Consider the following 20,000-nt stretch of genomic DNA (forward strand, 5'->3'; position numbering starts at 1 on the left):
GATGGCTTCGTCAATAAACAGAACTGGCGCATATGGGGAACCGAAAAGCCCCATGTTGCAGTCCCATCGTCCCTGCATCCTCAAAAAGTACTGGTCTGGGCCGCCATTTCTTCCAAAGGAATCATTGGCCCATTTTTCAGATCCGAAACGATTACTGCATCACGCTATCTGGACATTCTTCGTGAATTTGTGGCGGTACAAACTGCCTTAGACGACACTGTGAACACCTCGTGGTTTATGCAAGATGGTGCCCGGCCACATCGCACGGCCGACGTCTTTAATTTCTTGAATGAATATTTCGATGATCGTGTGATTGCTTTGGGCTATCCGAAACATACAGGAGGCGGCGTCGATTGGCCTCCCTATTTGCCAGACATGAACCCCTGTGACTTCTTTCTGTGGGGACACTTGAAAGACCAGGTGTACCGCCAGAATCCAGAAACAATTGAACAGCTGAAGCAGTACATCTCATCTGCATGTGAAGCCATTCCGCTAGACACGTTGTCAGAGGTTTCGGGTAATTTCATTCAGAGACTACGCCATATTATTGCTACGCATGGTGGATAGGTGGAAAATATCGTACTATATAGTTTCCCAGACCGCAGCGCCATCTGTTGTTGAAAATTGTAACTACTGTAATTTCGAAAGTTTGTCTGCCTGAAAATGTACTGTTGTCCCAAGCATATTGCAACAAACGGTGTATTTCTATCGCTGCTCGTTTAGTTTTTATTGCCGTTTCAAATATACCGGTCATTTTTGAAACACCCTGTATGATTCCCTGGTGACATTGCTTTCCTGAGTGAAAATGAAGATGAATTAAATGATCTGCTGAACGGAATGAACAGTCTAATGAGTACACAGTATGGTTTGAGACTAAATCGGAGAAAGACGAAGGTAATGTGGAAGTAGTAGAAATGAGAACAGCGAGAAACTTAACATCAGGATTGATGGTCACGAAGTCAATGAAGTTAAGGAATTCTGCTACCTAGGCAGTAAAATAACCAATGACGGACGGAGCTAGGAGGACATCAAAAGCAGACTCTCTATGGCAAACAAGGCATTTCTGGCCAAGAGAAGTCTACTAATACCAAATACCGGCCTTAATTTGAGGAAGAAATTTCTGAGGATGTACGTCTGGAGTACAGCATTGTATGGTAGTGAAACATGGACTGTGGGAAAACCGGAACAGAAGAGAATCGAAGCATTTGAGATGTGGTGCTATAAACGAATGTTGAAAATTAGGTGGACTGATAAGGTAAGGAATGAGGAGGTTCTACGCAGAATCGGAGAGGAAAGGAATATGTGGAACACACTGATAAGGAGAAGGGTCAGGATGATGCGACATCTACAAAGACATGAGGGAATGACTTCCATGGTACTAGAGGGAGCTGTAGAGGGCAAAAACTGTAGAGGAAGACAGAGATTGGAATACGTCAAGCAAGTACGTAGGTTGCAAGTGCTACTGTGAGATGAAGAGGTTAGCACAGGAAAGGAATTCGTGGCGGGCCGCATCAAACCAGTCAGTAGACTTATGACCAAAAAAAAAAAAAAAAATTCATCTCTTGGACTCCCTTTACGATTTTTACCCCCCCCCCCACGCTTCCCCCCAGTTCTAGACTGGTGATCCCTTGATGCCTCAGAATGTTTCCTGTCAATTGAGTCCTTCTTTCAGTCAGGATGTACAACGAATTTTTCTCCCCAGCTCTATTCAGTACCTTCTCATTAGTTACGTGATCTATCTATCTAATCTGAAAAATTCTTCTGTAGCACCACATTTTAAAAGCTTCTATTTTCTTCTTGTCTAAACTGTTTGGCGTCCATGCTTTACCTCCAGACATGGATACGCTCCATGCAAATACTTCCAGAAAGGATGTTGACACATAAATCTATACTCGATGTTAACAAATTTCTCTTCTTCAGAAACGCTTTTCTTACCATTGCCAGTCTACATTTTACATCCTCTCTATGTCGACCATCGTAAGTTTTTTCCCTCCCCGATAACAAGACTCATTTACTAACATCAGTGTCTCATTTCCTAATCTAAGTCCCTTAGTACCACCTGATTTAATTCGACTATACTCCATTATGCTCGTTTTGCTTTTGTTGATGTTAATCTTGTGTCCTCCTTTCACGATACTGTCTATTCCACTGAAATGCTCTTCCAAGAACTTTTCTGCCTCTGACGGAATTACAATACCATTGGCAGCTCTCAAAGTTATCATTCGTTCTTCCTGCACCTTAATTCCTGCTAGAAATTTTTCTTTTGTTTCCTTTACTGCTTATTCAATATACAGACTCAATGACATCAGGGACATGCTGGAAGCCTGACTCATTTCCTTCTCAACCAGACACTCTGTGACCAGAATCGTACTGAAACAGAGGATGACAGACTAAAGGCCGAAATACTAAATGTCTTTTTCCAAAGCTGTTTCACAGAGCAAGATTGCAGTGTAGCTCATTCTCTAGATTGTCGCACAGATCATAAAATTGTAGATATCGAAACAGATGACAGAGGGATAGAAAAACGATTAAAATCGCTCAAAAGAGGAAAGGCCGCTGGACCTTATGGGATACCAGTTCGATTTTACACAGACTACGCGAAGGAACTTGCCTCCCTTCTTGCAGCCGTGTACCGTAGGTCTCTAGAAGAGCGTAGCGTTCCAAAGGATAAGAAAATGGCACAGGTCATCCCAGTTTTCAAGAAGGGACGTCGAACAGATGTGCACTATAGACCTATATCTCTAACGTCGATCAGTTGTAGAATTTTGGAACACGTATTATGTTCGAGTATAATGACTTTTCTAAAGACTAGAAATCCACTCTGTAGGAATCAGCATGGGTTTCGAAAAAGACGATCGATTGAAACCCAGTTCGCGCTATACTTCCACGAGACTCAGAGGGTCATAGGCACTGGTTTCCAGGTAGATGGCGTGTTTCTTGACTTCCGCAAGGCCTTCGATACAGTTCCCCACAGTCGTTTAAAGAACAAAGTAAGAGCATTTGGACTATTAGACCAATTGTGTGATTGGGTTGAAGAGTTCCTAGATAACAGAACGCTGCATGTCATTCTCAATGGAGACAAGTCTTCCGAAGTAAGAGTGATTTCAGGTGTGCCGCAGAGGAGTTTCGTAGGAACGTTGCTATTCACGATATATAAAAAATAACCTTGTGGATGACACCAGATGCTCACTGAGGCTTTTTGCGGATGATGCTGTAGTATATCGAGAGGTTGTAAGAGTGGAAAATTGTACTGAAATGCAGGAGGATCTTTAACAAATTGACGAATGGTGCAGGGAATGACAATTGAATCTCAATGTAGTTAAGTGTAATGTGCTGCGAATACATTGAAAGAAAGATCCTTTATCGTTTAACTACAATGTAGCAGGTCAGCAACTGGGAGCAGTTAATTCCAAAAATTTTCTAGGAGTAGGCATTAGGAGCAATTTAAAAGGAATGATCATATAAAGTTAATCGTCGGTAAAACAGATGCCAGACTGAGATTCATTGAAAGAATCCTACGGAAAGGCAATCCGAAAACAAAGAAAGTAGGTTACAGTACACTTGTTCGCCCTTTGCTTGAAAATTGCTCACCAGATAGGGTTGATGGAAGAGATAGAGAAGATCCAACGGAGAGCAGTGCGCTACGTTACAAGATCATTTAGCAATCGCGAAAGCGTTACGGAGATGATACATAAACTCCAGTGGAAGACTCTGCAGGAGAGACGTTCAGTAGCTAGGTACGGGCTTTTGTCGAAGTTTCGAGAACATACCTTCACTGAGGATTCAAGCAGTATATTGCTCCCTCCTACGTATATCTCACAAAGAGACCATGAGGATAAAATCAGATTAGAGCCCACACAGAGGCATACCGACAATCTTTCTTTCCACGTACAATACGAGACTGGAATAGAAGGGAGAACCGATAGAGGTACTCAGGGAGAATCGATAGAGGTACTCAAGGTACCCTCCGCCTCACACCGTCAGGTGGCTTGCGGAGTATGGATGTAGATGTAGATGTGGAACCACTGCTTCATTTTTATGCCCCTCGTGTCTTTTAACTGCCATCTGGTATCGGTAAAAATTGCATATAGCCTTTTGAACCTTATTTCTTACCCCTGTCACATTTAGAATTTGAAAGATAGTAGTCCAGCCAAATTGATAAAAGCTTTCTACATAGGTTGTAAATGTAAGTTTGCCTTTCGTCAACCTGTCTTCTATGAGAAGTCATAGTGTCAGTATTGCCTCACGTGTTCCTACATTTCTCTGGAATCCTAACTGATCTTCCCCAAGGTCGGATTAGTTAGTATTTTGCTTCCATTACTTATTAATCTAATAGATCCATATTTTTCACGCATGTCAGCAGCTGCTTTCTATGAGATTGGATTTATTATATTCTTCCTGATGTCTGAGGGTATTTCGCCTGTCTCATACATGTTGGTCACGAGATGAAAGAGTTTTACACGGCTTGGCTCTCCCAAAACTATCAGTAGCCCTAAAGAAATGTTGTCTACTTATGAGGCCACATCACTCGAAAAATCCCAGTCTCCACTAGACTTTCACTGCGTAACGCCGCTATCTTCTTTTCCATTGACTAAAGGCCATCCCTCCGAAATATACATCGTTATTAAGCTCTACAGACATGATCTGACTGTCCATGACCACTTCTTGCGCTAAACTGACGTATAACTAACAGTTGGTTCGTAAATAAGTAATTCAGCAAACTTTCGCAAGTGTGCTCCCAATAAGTGACTACAGATTGCTGTTAAATATTATTTAAACAGTTATTTATGTTTCCTTGACAAAAGTGTCATCTGTTTTCATTCTCATTGTTGTGTCCGCTAACACATGCCACTGACTTTTAAATTAGTACAGTTTTTAACAGCATTTGCAATCAATATTTATTAAAATTATTGGTAATATACTAAACTCTTCATAAAAATAAAACACACAAGTACGTCAAAATGTGAGGTACTGATACTGTGTTCATTTGCTGGGTAAATGTCACGAATGCTAAGTCAAGAGAAATACACTAATGGCCATTAAAATTGCTACACCAAGAAGAAATGCAGATGATAAACCTGTATTTACTGGACAAATATATTTTACTAGAACTGACATGTGATTACATCTCCACGCAATTTGGGCGCATAGATCCTGAGAAATCAGTAGCCAGAACAAACGCATCTGGCCTTAATAACGGCCTTGAAACGCCTGGGTATTGAGTCAAAAGAGCTTGGATGGCGTGTACAGGTACAGATGCCCATGCAGCTTCAACGCGATACCACAGTTCATCAAGAGTAACGACTGGCGTATTGTGACGAGCCAGTTGCTCGCGCACCATTGACCAGACGTTATCAATTGGTGAGAGATCTGAAGAATGTGCTGGCCAGGGCAGCAGTCGAACGTTTTATGTATCCAGAAAGGCCCGTACAGGACCTGCAACATGCGGTCGTGCATTATCCGACTGAAATGTAGGGTTTCGCAGGCATCGAATGATGGGTAGAGCTACGGGTCGTAACACATCTGAAATGTAACGTCCACTGTTCGAAGTGCCGTCAATGAGAACAAGAGGTAACAGAAATGTGTAACCAATGGAACCCCATACCATCACCCCAGGTGATACGCCAGTATGACGATGACGAATACACGCTTCCAATGTGCGTTCACAGCGATGTCGCCAAACACGGATGCGACCATCACTATGCTGTAAACAGAACCTAGATTCATCCGAAAAAATGACGTTTTGCCATTCGTGCACCCAGGTTCGTCGTTGAGTACACCATCGCAGGCGCTCCCTTCTGCGATGCAGCGTCAAGGGTAACGGCAGCCATGGTTTCCTTGCTGATATTCCATGCTCCTGTAAATGTCGTCGAACTGTTCGTGCAGATGGTTGTTGTCTTGCAAACGTCCCCATCTATTGACTCAGGGATCGAGACGTGGCTGCACGATCCGTAACAACCATGCGGATAAGATGCCTGTAATCTCGACCGTTAGTGATACGAGGCCGTTGGGATCCAGCACGGCGTTCCGTATTGCCCTCCTGAACATACCGATTCCATATTCTGCTAACAGTCACTGGATCTCAACCAACGCGAGCAGAAATGTCGTGATACGATAGACCGCATTCGCGATAGGCTACAATGCTTTATCAAAGTTGGAAACGTGATGGTACGCATTTCTCCTCCTTACACGGGGCATCACAACAACGTTTCATCATGCAACGCCGGTCAACTGCTGTTTGTGTATGTGAAATCGGTTGTAAACTTTCCTGATGTCAGCACGTTGAAGGTGTTGCCACCGGTTCCAACCTTGTGTGAATGCTCTGAAAAGCTAATCATTTGCGTATCACAGCATCTTCTTCCTATCGGTTAAATTTCGCGTTTGTAGCACATCATCTTCGTGGTGTAGCAATTTTAATGGCCAGTAGTGTATTAACGTCATAAATGCATGTAAAAGATGTAGTTAATAAAGAACTGAACTAGATACAGATACGTAGCATTCTGAGTTGATAGCTGTAGTACAATGCTATCATCATCGTACGTTGAAGTCTCAAGAGGCATTTAAAAGTTGTTACTTCAAAAGTTCATTGTGAAAACGCTTATTCGCTTTGAATTATTGACTGCTGTAGTTATAACGATATTGAAATTTTGTTGCGTCTCTGGATACGCCTCAGATCTCTGAGATCACAGATGTATTTGACTGTAAATGATTATACTCTCTCAGGGAGCTGTAAGAAGTTATCTTTCAGCTTCTATGACACTCCACCATTTCTTGGGGCATTGCCTCTCCTCTTAAGCGTCAAAGTGCCCCATACCTGGATTTTCCCCATTTTCTGTACAGCCTTGGTGCCCTCACCTCGCCAGCAACGATCGCTCTCTCTGGACCGGCTGTGTCGCTTTCACGGCACTGGGGCTGCGCTCAGCCGTAGGACAAGTACTCTTTACCTCGCACCAATACTGAGCTGGCGCTTATTTCGTCTAAATACGCGTACGTTACTCAGTTCCACTTAATGTGGCACATTAGCTCGTTTATGTGTGCTTCTACGCTCATGTGATAACACTTTTTTTTCTTTCATCACATCCTCGTAGCATTTCACTAACACAAACGTGGCACACGATCGTCGTTCTAGCGCCTCTGCGGAAGTTTTCGGCACCCTCGCCCACGCACTGCGGTGAAACACGCGTCAGTTCGCAGTGACCGCCAGTGCTGATGGCCGATAGCTGTCGAAATTCGACTGTAGTGTAGTTACCGATAGTCATATGACTTCCCGAGTCCCCTTAGATCCAGCACTGAACACCCTTCTCAGTAAAATCGATACTTTCACTAACACTACAGCAAGCAAAAACTCAGTTATAGCGTAGGCACAACACTTGATTCAGCTAGAAATTTCAAACTCTGTCCATTTCCCCACTAGAAATCATGTCCTTAGAGTTATGAAATTTGTTCAACACCATAAGTCAACTAAAATTTCTCCGTATCTCTGACTTGCACGTCTGGTTAGAAACCTTACAAATAATGCACCCCTGAGCAGAAGCACCCCTTTAACTTTCAGTTTCAACTCAGCGGATAGCTGGATTATAAATCCAGAAAATGTCCACTCCTATTTGTACAAAATTACGTTTTATGTGCTGGTTTTATTGCGGTAACATTCTACGAACATGTCACCATAATTTTACATACATAAACTTATTCAAAACCCTTCCAAAATAACATAAATTATATATTTAACGTAGTATATCACCATAACTTTAGGTTTTACTTTGCACATAACCACATATTCTACTTCTATAAGCAAAAAATACTTTCATGATGTCTGATGACTTCCACGCATGAAATTTTGTACGACCAATAGTTACAAAAAAACTGCATCTGGTGCATGAGAGACCCATCCAAAATACTAAAATAACACATTTAAATAATTCCTAAATATTTTCCTCCAAGTATTACGCACGAACAATTCGTACTCTTGTCTGAACTGGAAAAGGAAATTAACTGTGTTGCGCCGATGTCCGCGCTCCAAGGTCTGTGGAGCCAACATTAGGGCTCTCCATCCTCTAAATTATGTCCCCACACATTTCACATAGGTCTTAAATTCACCATTTCTACCCTTTACACAAGCATCTGGATTCCCCACCCCCCTGAAAACTTGTCACATACTACACAAGAAATTAAATTTAAATACATACATGTACACTACCCGTTCTTCATTTCCAAGGTGCAACTTTGCCACAAAAGCCTCTTATAGCACTTTTCTCGCTAGAGTGAGTATCTTTCAAATCTCATCTTTTTGAATTTCCTGAAGTACTCAACCTCTAAGCCTTTTTCCTTGTTCAGACAAAATTTGTGACTACTGCTGAAGCATCATTTTTAGTTTCGATAAATGCCCACTCAGTTTCTTTATCGAATCGTTATTTTCACTTAGACGTAGCACATCATTGATTCCATCCCTCTTTTAACGGTGCTCCCTCAACGACCCTTCCTTTTTCTTCCATATGTGTTTTACACATTCCAGAACAGCCCCCAATCTCATTATTCTGAAAAATGGTCGTTTCAGTATTCTCATAAGCATCAAATATAATCTCTTTCTCCGACGTAATGACATCAGCAGATGCAACATTGTCCCAAATAACCACGTAACTTAAAACGTCGTCTCTCGTGAACACATCCGCACTTATTTCCACCGAATCAGTAGATAATTTATCACAGTTAAGTCCATTAACATCTGCAGACAGCTCATAAGATTCATCACTTAAAATATTTATTACATCCGTTGATACGTTATAGAAATCGCCACCAATAACTCCGTCAACCTCCGCCGATGCACTACAGCTGCTTCACATTTGACCTCGCAGTACACCCGAATTCCATCAAACTCGGGTCTAACCCTTTCTCCTTCACATTTTCTCTCCTACCAGACGCCATTGCTACTTTATGCTTTAAAGTAACTTCTAACACATTTTCACGTTCATCCTTCAATATCCACTCAAAATTCATGTTTTCATCAAGAGCCATAGGGTAACTTCCATAAATGCACTAGCTATTTCCTCCGAATTATCTGATCAGCTCTTCAACCTTTGCAACTGCAGCATCTTTGCCTTCCTTAAACGATAAATCACTCACATCCGCAGATACGAAACGAAATTCATCACCATCTGACATGACTATTCACCAATACCTTCACATACTTCAGTCGACACACCAAGTACTTTCTCTCCAACTGACAGGACTAAACAATCCATCCTACACAGGTAGCTCTCTCTCGTTCCTCCGGTATAACAACGTCTACATTACTTTCACCTTCATTTCGAGTTGTATAAATGCAGCTATCTAGCGCCTAGTTAGAATTCGTCGCACATTGCACATCCACCAAATTCAGACCCTCCTCTGCTTCTCTTTCGATCACAGTATCTTCCAACAAACATCGTTCATTCCATCATACACTTCCTATTTAAAAAAAAAAATTTTCAGGTCAATATCCTTATTATCGAATATCTCAACACGGTTTCCCATATTTCTTCCACTCTCTTTATGGTTTTTCTGCTTAAAATATTCCCCATTTTATTTTTATTTCTTATATCCCCCACCTCCAACAAATGTGCCTTATTCGCCGAATTTTCGACATCCACGGAATTTTTTAAATAAGGTGTCCTTTTTAACGCTGGATTATTTCGCCAGTTCCGGACCTGAGATGTGGCGGCCGCTGGTTTCCTGACCTCGCATTCCGGCGTTGCAATTCGTGAGGCTCCTGCTACTCGATACTTCGTTCCCAGTTTTGATTTCAGTTACCATTTCCATTTTCCCTATGGAAATCACTATCATGGCGAAATTATGTCTGTTATGAACATAATAGTTATTGTGGATATTACTACTGTTCCCTTGCTGGTACCCATCTCCCTGTCTAATGTTCCCATTTTTTACCTGAGTTTCAACGCCTGTTCAAGTTTCTCAATAAAATCTACAAATTCGTCGATGGAATTTGTCTGACTGTGGACAAGACCACATGCTAAAAATTCACGTACGCGTCTCTTGAGCGTCGTAATCTCCGTCAATAGTTGCTGCAGGCAATTTGTATGTGTCAACTTAGCCATTTCAAGCACATAAAAATCCTTTACCGACCCCCTTCCGTGACTGAAACGCTGTGCGTTTAAGAACTCATTCTCAAGTCGCTATTGCTTCATTTGAATTCAGAATTTGTTCAGAAAAGACTCTTAAACACTTCATAGATAGTAAATGAAGCACTGACTAAATTTGGCCATGACTGTATATTGCCCCCAAAATCCCTTTTCGTGAACTTCATTTTTGCCTCTTTCGTTATTCCTCTCAGAAAACCGTATCTGCATGCAACAACAAAATCAACTGGATGATACTCGTACTTTCAATCGTCTGCAAAACACTATGTCGTTCCTGAACTACCCAATAGAACACCTCTCACAGTAGTTGCCCGATATGTTGCTGAAGAATTTAAATCTGCCCTAATGTCCTTAAACTGCTATTCATGCTGCACACCCTCTTTAATTAACACAGCTTCAAAATGTTCTCTTTTCTTAAGCACTTCTTTCTCACATTCTATTGCTGCACCCGAAAAATTTTTAACAGATTTGTTGATTACTTCCTCAAATGCATTTTGTCTCAGCACACAGTTCTTAATATCGTCACCCAGATCGTCCTGTATCTTCTTCAACTTTTCCCTGAAATCCTTTTCTGCTGTATCGGTTAGGGTGTTTGCCAGACCAACCTCCTCAGAAATTCTGCCAGTGTCTTCTCTGCCAGTGTCTCTTTGTATCAGTAACCTCTTCAACATCTAATTAAATTTTTTCCACATCAGCTTTTACACTTCCATTATTTGAACGGAGGCAGAATTTCTCTGTACCATTTTCGTATTTAGTGTCCCTGCCCTAGATCGGAGCTCGAGCGGAATCTGCATGATGTGTGACGATGAATTTTTGTTACTTCTCTGATTCTGGACTACTTGTTCCATCAGTATTATTGTCGATATCAACGTTCCTGTCACCACATTCAGAATATAGACTAGCTGGCCGACTAACGTCATCTCAACCACACATGATGGCTGTTTGTTAATTCGCTGCACGCTCCATTACTTACATCACGGACGGTAACGCTGCACCTTCACACACGTTAATACTATGGGTTCATGTACTTAATGTAACTGTCATGCTGGTGCTTCTGCTGTACTGTTGCTGCCGAATGTGTAGATGAGGCTGATATCGCGCGTCAGGTACCTCAGGCAGTCTCTGCTTCTTCAGGCCACTGCAGACTCAAACACAGCACGCCTCTGCGTAGACTTCTTCTTCTTTCTTGATGTTCTGCACATACATTCACCACCCCACGTTTTGCTGCCAGTTCTCATTGATGCACCTATAGCAAAATTCTAGGAATGGGGCCCGCTTGCAAACTGCCTGTCGTGCAGAATATTTTGGACCTGGATCAGAGAATACTGCGAAGTCTTAGAATTACAGTTGCATTTCTAAAGAGATTAAATTTGTATAGCACACGGGACTACCTCAATTTTGACGGCTCCCAACGTTAGCTGCCGCGTAAATGCTCTTCTTAAAAGCAGTCCATACGAGCAAACCAGTTACGACTTTGCCTGATACTGCTGGTACCGTAGGTAGTTCTGTTTAGAAAATAGCTCGATGTAATCAAAGGTCGAGCTACACACGTCTGCTTTCATATCCCATAGCTCATTCACTGCAAATCGGATGTAATCCGGCAGTCAGATAGCCTATGCACTGGCAAGAAGTCCGAGTTAATAAAATATACAGAAATTCAAAATTAAACTTAAATGAATAAATTGATAATAATACTTTTATGTAGACATATGTATGAATGACATGATTTTATGACGCTATATGTTTACAAAGTTTATGCAGATGAACAGCGATATTATTTCATTAACTAAACTTTGTTACAGTTGTCTTTGGCAGTTGCACATGTTACCTGTTTCTTGATTTCAGTCGCTTAAATGTCAAATTGGTGAAGATAAAATTGCTGACGATAAGGTCTTATGAAATAAAGGGGAACATTCTGTATTTTATTCGCCTAATTACAAAGGTTCAGTTCTAATGTCTGTACCTGATGTAGACTGCACAGAATTATACTGAATAATGTTTATTCAAGAAAGGATGTCTCACATAAATAGCAAGTGGGGCTACGATATTCAGTTGAAATACAGACAGAAAGTACCCTTATCAAATGCAGTACTGTTACGTTGATTGTGTTACGAGAAAGGTAGCAAAACCCTCAAACAAAATAGTCATTAAACATACGTGAATACTAATTCCATTTCGTGCTCAAAATACGAGGTGCGACAATAAAGTAATGCGACTGATTTTCGTTGCAAGATGTGGCAACCCTACAGGCTTGTGTAGGCACAATATCTTTGACCTTGGTCTATAAGTTGCACATCGATGCAACTGCTCGGTCGTGAGTTGTGCTGTAATAAGTAAACACGTGTTTGTGTCTCTCGTCACGCAATTGGAACCGCATAATATTTTGCAACGGTATGCCATTTATTTTTGCGTTAAACTGAGTGAAAACGCGATGACAACTTGCGGTAAGCTTCAGAAGGATTTTTGGGAGGAGGTTATGTCAAGAGCTCAAGTTTGTTGTTGAATCTTTAGTGAAGGCTGAACGAATGTTGAAGATGAAGACCGCAGTTGACGACAATGCATGCTTGTGTGCTTTTTTGATTCCAAGGGAATTGTTCATAAAGAGTGGGTGCCTCCTGGACAAACAGTTAACCTATATTACTACAAAGAAATTTTAGAAATTCTTTGTAAAAGATAATTGGATTCTGCATCACGATAATGCGCCATCCCATATTGCTCTGTCAGTAGAGCAATTTCAACCTCAAAAAGCCGTGCGGGATTAGCCGGGCGGTGTAAGGCGCTGCAGTCATGGGCTGTGCGGCTGATCCCGGTTGAGATTCGAGTCCTCCCTCGGGCAAAGGTGTGTGTATGTTTGTCCTTAGGATAATTGAGGTTAAGTAGTGTGTAGGCTTAGGGGCTGATGACCTTAGCAGTTAAGTCCCATAAGGTTTCACACACATGTGAACATAATTTTTTCAACCTAGAAACCAATTTCAGTACTATCACAGCCAGCTTATTCACCAGTATTGTTTCTATTTCCAAAAGTCAAAACGGCGGTCAAGGGACACCATTTTACAACAACACAAGACGTCCAAAAAGCTGTGAAGAGGGTCTTGGATGGATATTACGGAAGATGAGTTCCAGAAATTTTACCATCAATTACAGAAGCGCTGGAAAAATTGTGTGCAATCAGAAGGGAACTACTTTGAAGGAGCCAACACTAAACTTAACTAAAACGGTAACTAACATTTCTTTTTACATCAGTCTCGTTACTTTATTGTCACACCTGGTACACTTAATGTTCACAAGCGCAAAACAGATCAGAGTTTAACATGGTGATTTACAAATTAAGACATGTGATAAGAAGAATAGTAACTCATACTGTGTCTACGCTCAACTCCATAATACAAGCGGAAATAGATTCTTAGTCTCGAAATATAAAGTCCCTCCAGAAGTTAAAGCAGGGAAGTGGCTGTTCACAGCCCAGAATACACCCACTTTATCAGACCCGTAGATACCTCAAGCAGATATGCCTTTTCCAGAAAGAACATCCAAGTGTCCAGAATCGCTCCCTTGCGCCCTTCACTCGAAAAGTCCAAACCTCCACTTAATACCCATGGTGTTCCACTACTGCCTGCTTTTTCATTGGATGAAGGCTGAAGGACCCACCAAAAATACATCGTTCTTAAGCTCTACAGGCAGTATTTGACTCAACTTGACCACTCCTTGGACTAAATTAATTTATTACAGCATTGATTAAGTAAGGAAATTTTATCAGCATTCAGTTTTATTCAGATAATCTCTAACAAATGTAAGTAATAGATGGTAGCCAGCATTCTTGCGCAATATTGCTCACATTAAGTGACACAGACTGTCATTTAACGACGGTAAAATAATTATTTATGCCTTCTTGACACAAGTGTTTTGGTTCTCTTTTCTACTGTGGATTCGGCTTACACATGCCACTGGCCACTTTTGAATTACAACATTTTTTCAACAGCCAATAAAATTATTGGCGAAATGGTAAACAGTTCGTTAAATGAAAACGCAAATATGACAAAATATGTTGCTGTGCTCATTTGCTGTGTAAATCTGGAGAAACGTTGTTCTGAAAAACACTTGCGTAATAAAAGAGATACAGAATAAAACTGATACAGATACACAGCACTCAGAGGTGACAGCTATAGTGCAATGTTTCATCAGAGATATTACATGTCGTAACTGCATGAAATATTCTGTGAAATGTTAACGTCTTTAGCTTTCCTTTTTTAGTTTTACTTCTTTAGTTTTAGGGATGTTGACATACTATTGTGTCATTGGATGCACCTAATTTTTCTGAGATCACATATGTGTTTTTAGTTATAATAATATTTTAACGTAAATGATTACAGATTCTCAAATAGCTGTAAGAAGCCATGTCTCAGCTCGTCTTAATCTCCGCCGTTTCTTAGAGCATTTCTGTCCTCTTCAGCATCAAAATGCCTTTTACCAGGATTTTCCCCATATCTGGCTTAGACTTGGTGCAGCACCTGGGATCGCCAGCCACTTCCACTGCCGCTGCACTGGCCGAGTGGCTTTGATGGACCTGGAACTGTCTCCTAGGGCTCAGGCGTAAAACAAACCCATTTTTCCTCCTACCAATACTTGGTGGCCGATTAGCTTGCGTAAATACATGTAACCTTGCATTGTGCGGATGTGAGTCTCAGTTAAGTATTATTTTATTCACATCATCTGTACGGTATATAGAGACACTTCACCAAAACAAATTACTTCTGTAGCCCATAAATATCAATAAGTAGGCCTACGTACAATTAACACAACGAAGACTTCCGATAAATAAAATAATGGAAGCCATCCTTTGCTCTAACGTGCACAACTCGGAAACAAAATTTACAGTTTACGATGCCTGGTCTCCATTTATAACAATTCTGAGACTACTTTAGCAGTAAAACATTAGATAGAACACATCTTTTAAAGTTAGCTATGTCACAACAGACAACTACGCACGTGTCTGCTACTACCACCATTACCAGATAGCTAACCCAAGAACCTGCACACAAAGTCTCTACCAAACTACCAACGCATATATCTCAATAAATTCTTGAACAATAATACAAACACTTCATTATTCACACAAAACAAGTAAAAAACTGAGTACTCAGCAGTCACGCTCACACCATAGTTCAAACAAAAACTTCAGTATTATCACAACCTCACTCACAGCGTGTAGTTTAGTTCTCTCGCTCATAGCGCACACTCTTGCTGTCAATAAACAACCACACCCAACAAAAATGACTGCCATGCCGAAAGTTGGTGCTATCTAATACACCCTATGCACTATTCATATACACTCCTGGAAATGGAAAAAAGAACACATTGACACCGGTGTGTCAAGCCCACCATACTTGCTCCGGACACTGCGAGAGGGCTGTACAAGCAATGATCACACGCACGGCACAGCGGACACACCAGGAACCGCGGTGTTGGCCGTCGAATGGTGCTAGCTGCGCAGCATTTGTGCACCGCCGCCGTCAGTGTCAGCCAGTTTGCCGTGGCATACGGAGCTCCATCGCAGTCTTTAACACTGGTAGCATGCCGCGACAGCGTGGACGTGAACCGTATGTGCAGCTGACGGACTTTGAGCGAGGGCGTATAGTGGGCATGCGGGAGGCCGGGTGGACGTACCGCCGAATTGCTCAACACGTGGGGCGTGAGGTCTCCACAGTACATCGATGTTGTCGCCAGTGGTCGGCGGAAGGTGCACGTGCCCGTCGACCTGGGACCGGACCGCAGCGACGCACGGATGCACGCCAAGACCGCAGGATCCTACGCAGTGCCGTAGGGGACCGCACCGCCACTTCCCAGCAAATTAGGGACACTGTTGCTCCTGGGGTATCGGCGAGGACCATTCGCAACCGTCTCCATGAAGCTGGGCTACGGTCCCGCACACCGTTAGGCCGTCTTCCGCTCACGCGCCAACATCGTGCAGCCCGCCTCCAGTGGTGTCGCGACAGGCGTGAATCGAGGGACGAATGGAGACGTGTCGTCTTCAGCGATGAGAGTCGCTTCTGCCTTGGTGCCAATGATGGTCGTATGCGTGTTTGGCGCCGTGCAGGTGAGCGCCACAATCAGGACTGCATACGACCGAGGCACACAGGGCCAACACCTGGCATCATGGTGTGGGGAGCGATCTCCTACACTGGCCGTACACCACTGGTGATCGTCGAGGGGACACTGAATAGTGCACGGTACATTCAAACCGTCATCGAACCCATCGTTCTACCATTCCTAGACCGGCAAGGGAACTTGCTGTTCCAACAGGACAATGCACGTCCGCATGTATCCCGTGCCACCCAACGTGCTCTAGAAGGTGTAAGTCAACTACCCTGGCCACCAAGATCTCCGGATCTGTCCCCCATTGAGCATGTTTGGGACTGGATGAAGCGTCGTCTCACGCGGTCTGCACGTCCAGCACGAACGCTGGTCCAACTGAGGCGCCAGGTGGAAATGGCATGGCAAGCCGTTCCACAGGACTACATCCAGCATCTCTACGATCGTCTCCATGGGAGAATAGCAGCCTGCATTGCTGCGAAAGGTGGATATACACTGTACTAGTGCCGACATTGTGCATGCTGTGTTGCCTTTGTCTATGTGCCTGTGGTTCTGTCAGTGTGATCATGTGATGTATCTGACCCCAGGAATGTGTCAATAAAGTTTCCCCTTCCTGGGACAATGAATTCACGGTGTTCTTATTTCAATTTCCAGGAGTGTACCACATATTGCACTGTTTCAGCCATAAAGCCACCAACGCTTAAATTTCAGTTGCAAAAGCACGCAGGTAGTGCTCCCCCTGACAAGTGGAATCCTCTTTTTCTACCACTACTAGGAGCGCTGTCTGTTCAGCCGCGAAAGGCCCCAACCACCACATCTTGCTGCAGTGTCCACACAATGGCCGCGGCCCGGCCTGTGCAGACGATAACGACGTCCGGCTGACAGTTTAGAAGCTCGGCAGTTTTTCGATGCCCTCGTCCTGGCTCTGCCCAGAAGTCGCTCGTTGTTCTTCGTGGAGCCACTGAGTAACCTAACGCCTTCAGGGACAACCCACGCCATTCTGACCCCTGGCGATAAGCCACAAGTCCGTCAACCGCAGCAATGGTGCTGGCCTCCAGAAAATGTTGCTGGCGTGGCTTGCTGCAGCTGTCAGAATCCGACGCCGTCTATGGATGCGGCCAACTCGCTTATAGAGGCTCTCACGGCCATCATGCGTCCGTCAGTTCCGCCCTTTGGGGGTCACACCATGACACTCCACACTAAATGTCACTCTGTACGTAGATGTGGGGAAACCAACTGTGCTGTACGATTCCTCCAAAGTTTTATGGAGCTGAGTCGAATTAACTCAGGTGTTCTCGAGAGAATTCGACTAAAAATTGAGAGACTAAAAGTAAAGGATGAGTTCTAATACATGGGTAGCAAAATAACTGATGATGATCTAAGTTGAGGAGATGCAAAATGCAAAATCGTAATTGCATCTTAACTTCTTCTTCCTTGCCAGTTTCCATACTCTACGAGGACGACATTTGTTTCACTGTATTGGTGATGTAAGTGGTAATTAGTGGCTTTTGGCCCTTGCTTACTCCAACAACATTACCAGGGCGGAATTTTAGTAGCCCACCTATCAGTGTCTATAATAAAGTTCATGATAAAGTAAGAGAATGGAAGTTCAAATGGTTCAAATGGCTCTGACCACTATGGGACTTAACATCTGTGGTCATCAGTCCCCTAGAACTTAGAACTACTTAAACCTAACTAACCTAAGGACATCACACACATCCATGCCCGAGGCAGGATTCGAACCTGCGACCGTAGCGGTCACGCGATTCCAGACTGAAGCGCCTAGAACCGCACGGCCACACCGGCCGGCAAAGTATGAGACTGTATGTCGAACGTTTGGATAACGTGTATCTGATATGAGAGCTTTGGACTAGACAGTGTTCACCTAGTAGAATGTGTGAAACCACCTACAAACCACATCCATACTGGCCAGCTCACCAGCACTACGACCATTCGATCAGATTTCAGGCTCGTCTCTCCAAATCCCAGAAGTAGAATGTTAATGCATACAGCTACCAGGGCCCGTGTTCGTCAATCCCTTACGCTAATTCCATCCAGAGTCAGGCTCTCCTCTCCAACCTGAGAAAGCAAAGCGCTAATACACGCGGCTTTCTAGGCAGATGTTAATTCTCTAGGCATATTCGATCTTCGGCCAGGCCCAACTCTGTAACTCACAGAAGCGGCTTCCCAACACAAGCAGCTGTGTCGGAAGATCTCAGTAGTATATTAACATCTAGTATAAATCTGGTTAGGTGTGATAACTAACGAAAAGGTACTAACTGGTACTGGTAAGAAAATAAATGGCCCAAGTTATCAACTGGTAGGGTACATCTCCAAGTGTCAAAGAATGGCCTATTCGGTAACATAAGAGACTCTAAAACAGTGGTTCCCAACTTTTCATAGACTATTACCCTTGAATGTAATTAGACATTAGCTAGTACCCAGCCTTTCCCCCCCCCCCCTCCCCCACATCCGGCAGTCTGTTGACCACCCGCCATCTCCCACACAATCACCAACTTTAACACCTAACTAAACAGTAGAACGAAAGAGTTTTCTTGGAAAAAATTTTATTTTTAAAGTGATGAAAGATGACTGATATTTAGTTTGTGTATATGTGCGTGTTATATGTTGAAGCGAATGACGAAGGAATTCGTGGCAGATTGTAAGTTCTATCCACAACTCCTGCTTCGTGGCAGATTGTAGGTTCTATCCACAACTCCTCCTTAGATAAGAAAGCTAACTATCCACAAAGAAGGTAGACATTTTTTACAAAACGTACTTCCTCTGAATTACTTATTTCGATTGCGGCACTTGCTTGACCTGCACACTGCAACCCCAATTAGAATAAACGAAGTTAAAACGTGTGCACTATACTCACTGTTGGTAAACCACCTGATTGCTGCACTCCTTACATGTAAACTTATAGGAACTGGAAGACTACAGGTTAATTCCTTGTGTCTGACCACAGCCACTGATAGTAATAGTAATAATAATAATAATAATAATAATAATAATAATAATAATAATAATAATAAAGTGAAAATAGAAAGAAACAAAACCAAACATTCAACACAAACCAAAAGAAATTTTACCAGACAATAGATAACACACACATTAAAATAGACAATCCACCAAGCATAACAGACATGGAACACTTCTGGAGCAACATATGGTCAAACCTGGTACAACTAAACATGCATGCACGGTGGATACAAGGAGAAACAGACACATACAAGATGATGCCGCAGATGCCTGAAGTGATAATTTTGCAACATGAAGTCAGCCAAGCAATTAAGCTTAAAAAGCCCCTGGAAAAGATAAAATACCAAATTTCTGGTTAAAGAAGTTCACCTCAACACATTCATATCTAACTAAATTATTTAACAGTTACATTGCAGACCCATAAACATTCCCTGATACACTTACACATGGAATAAATTATCTGAAACCTAAGGATCAAGCAGACACGGCAAACCCAGCTAAATATCGCTCCGTAACATGGCTATCAACAATATACAAAATATTAACTTTAGACATTACACAGAAATTAATGACACATACAACACAGAACAAAATTATAAATGAAGAACGAAAAGGCTGTTGCAAAGGAGCACGAGGATGTAAAGAGCAACTGATAACAGATGCAGAGGTGACATATCAAGCTAAAACTAAACAAAAGTCGCTACACTACGCATACATTGGTTACCAAATAGCTTTTGATAGTGTACCCCACTCATGGTTACTACAAATATTGGAAATATACAAAGTAGATCCTAAATT

This window comes from Schistocerca cancellata, chromosome 1 (assembly GCF_023864275.1).
Source record: "Schistocerca cancellata isolate TAMUIC-IGC-003103 chromosome 1, iqSchCanc2.1, whole genome shotgun sequence".
Lineage (NCBI taxonomy): Eukaryota > Metazoa > Arthropoda > Insecta > Orthoptera > Acrididae > Schistocerca > Schistocerca cancellata.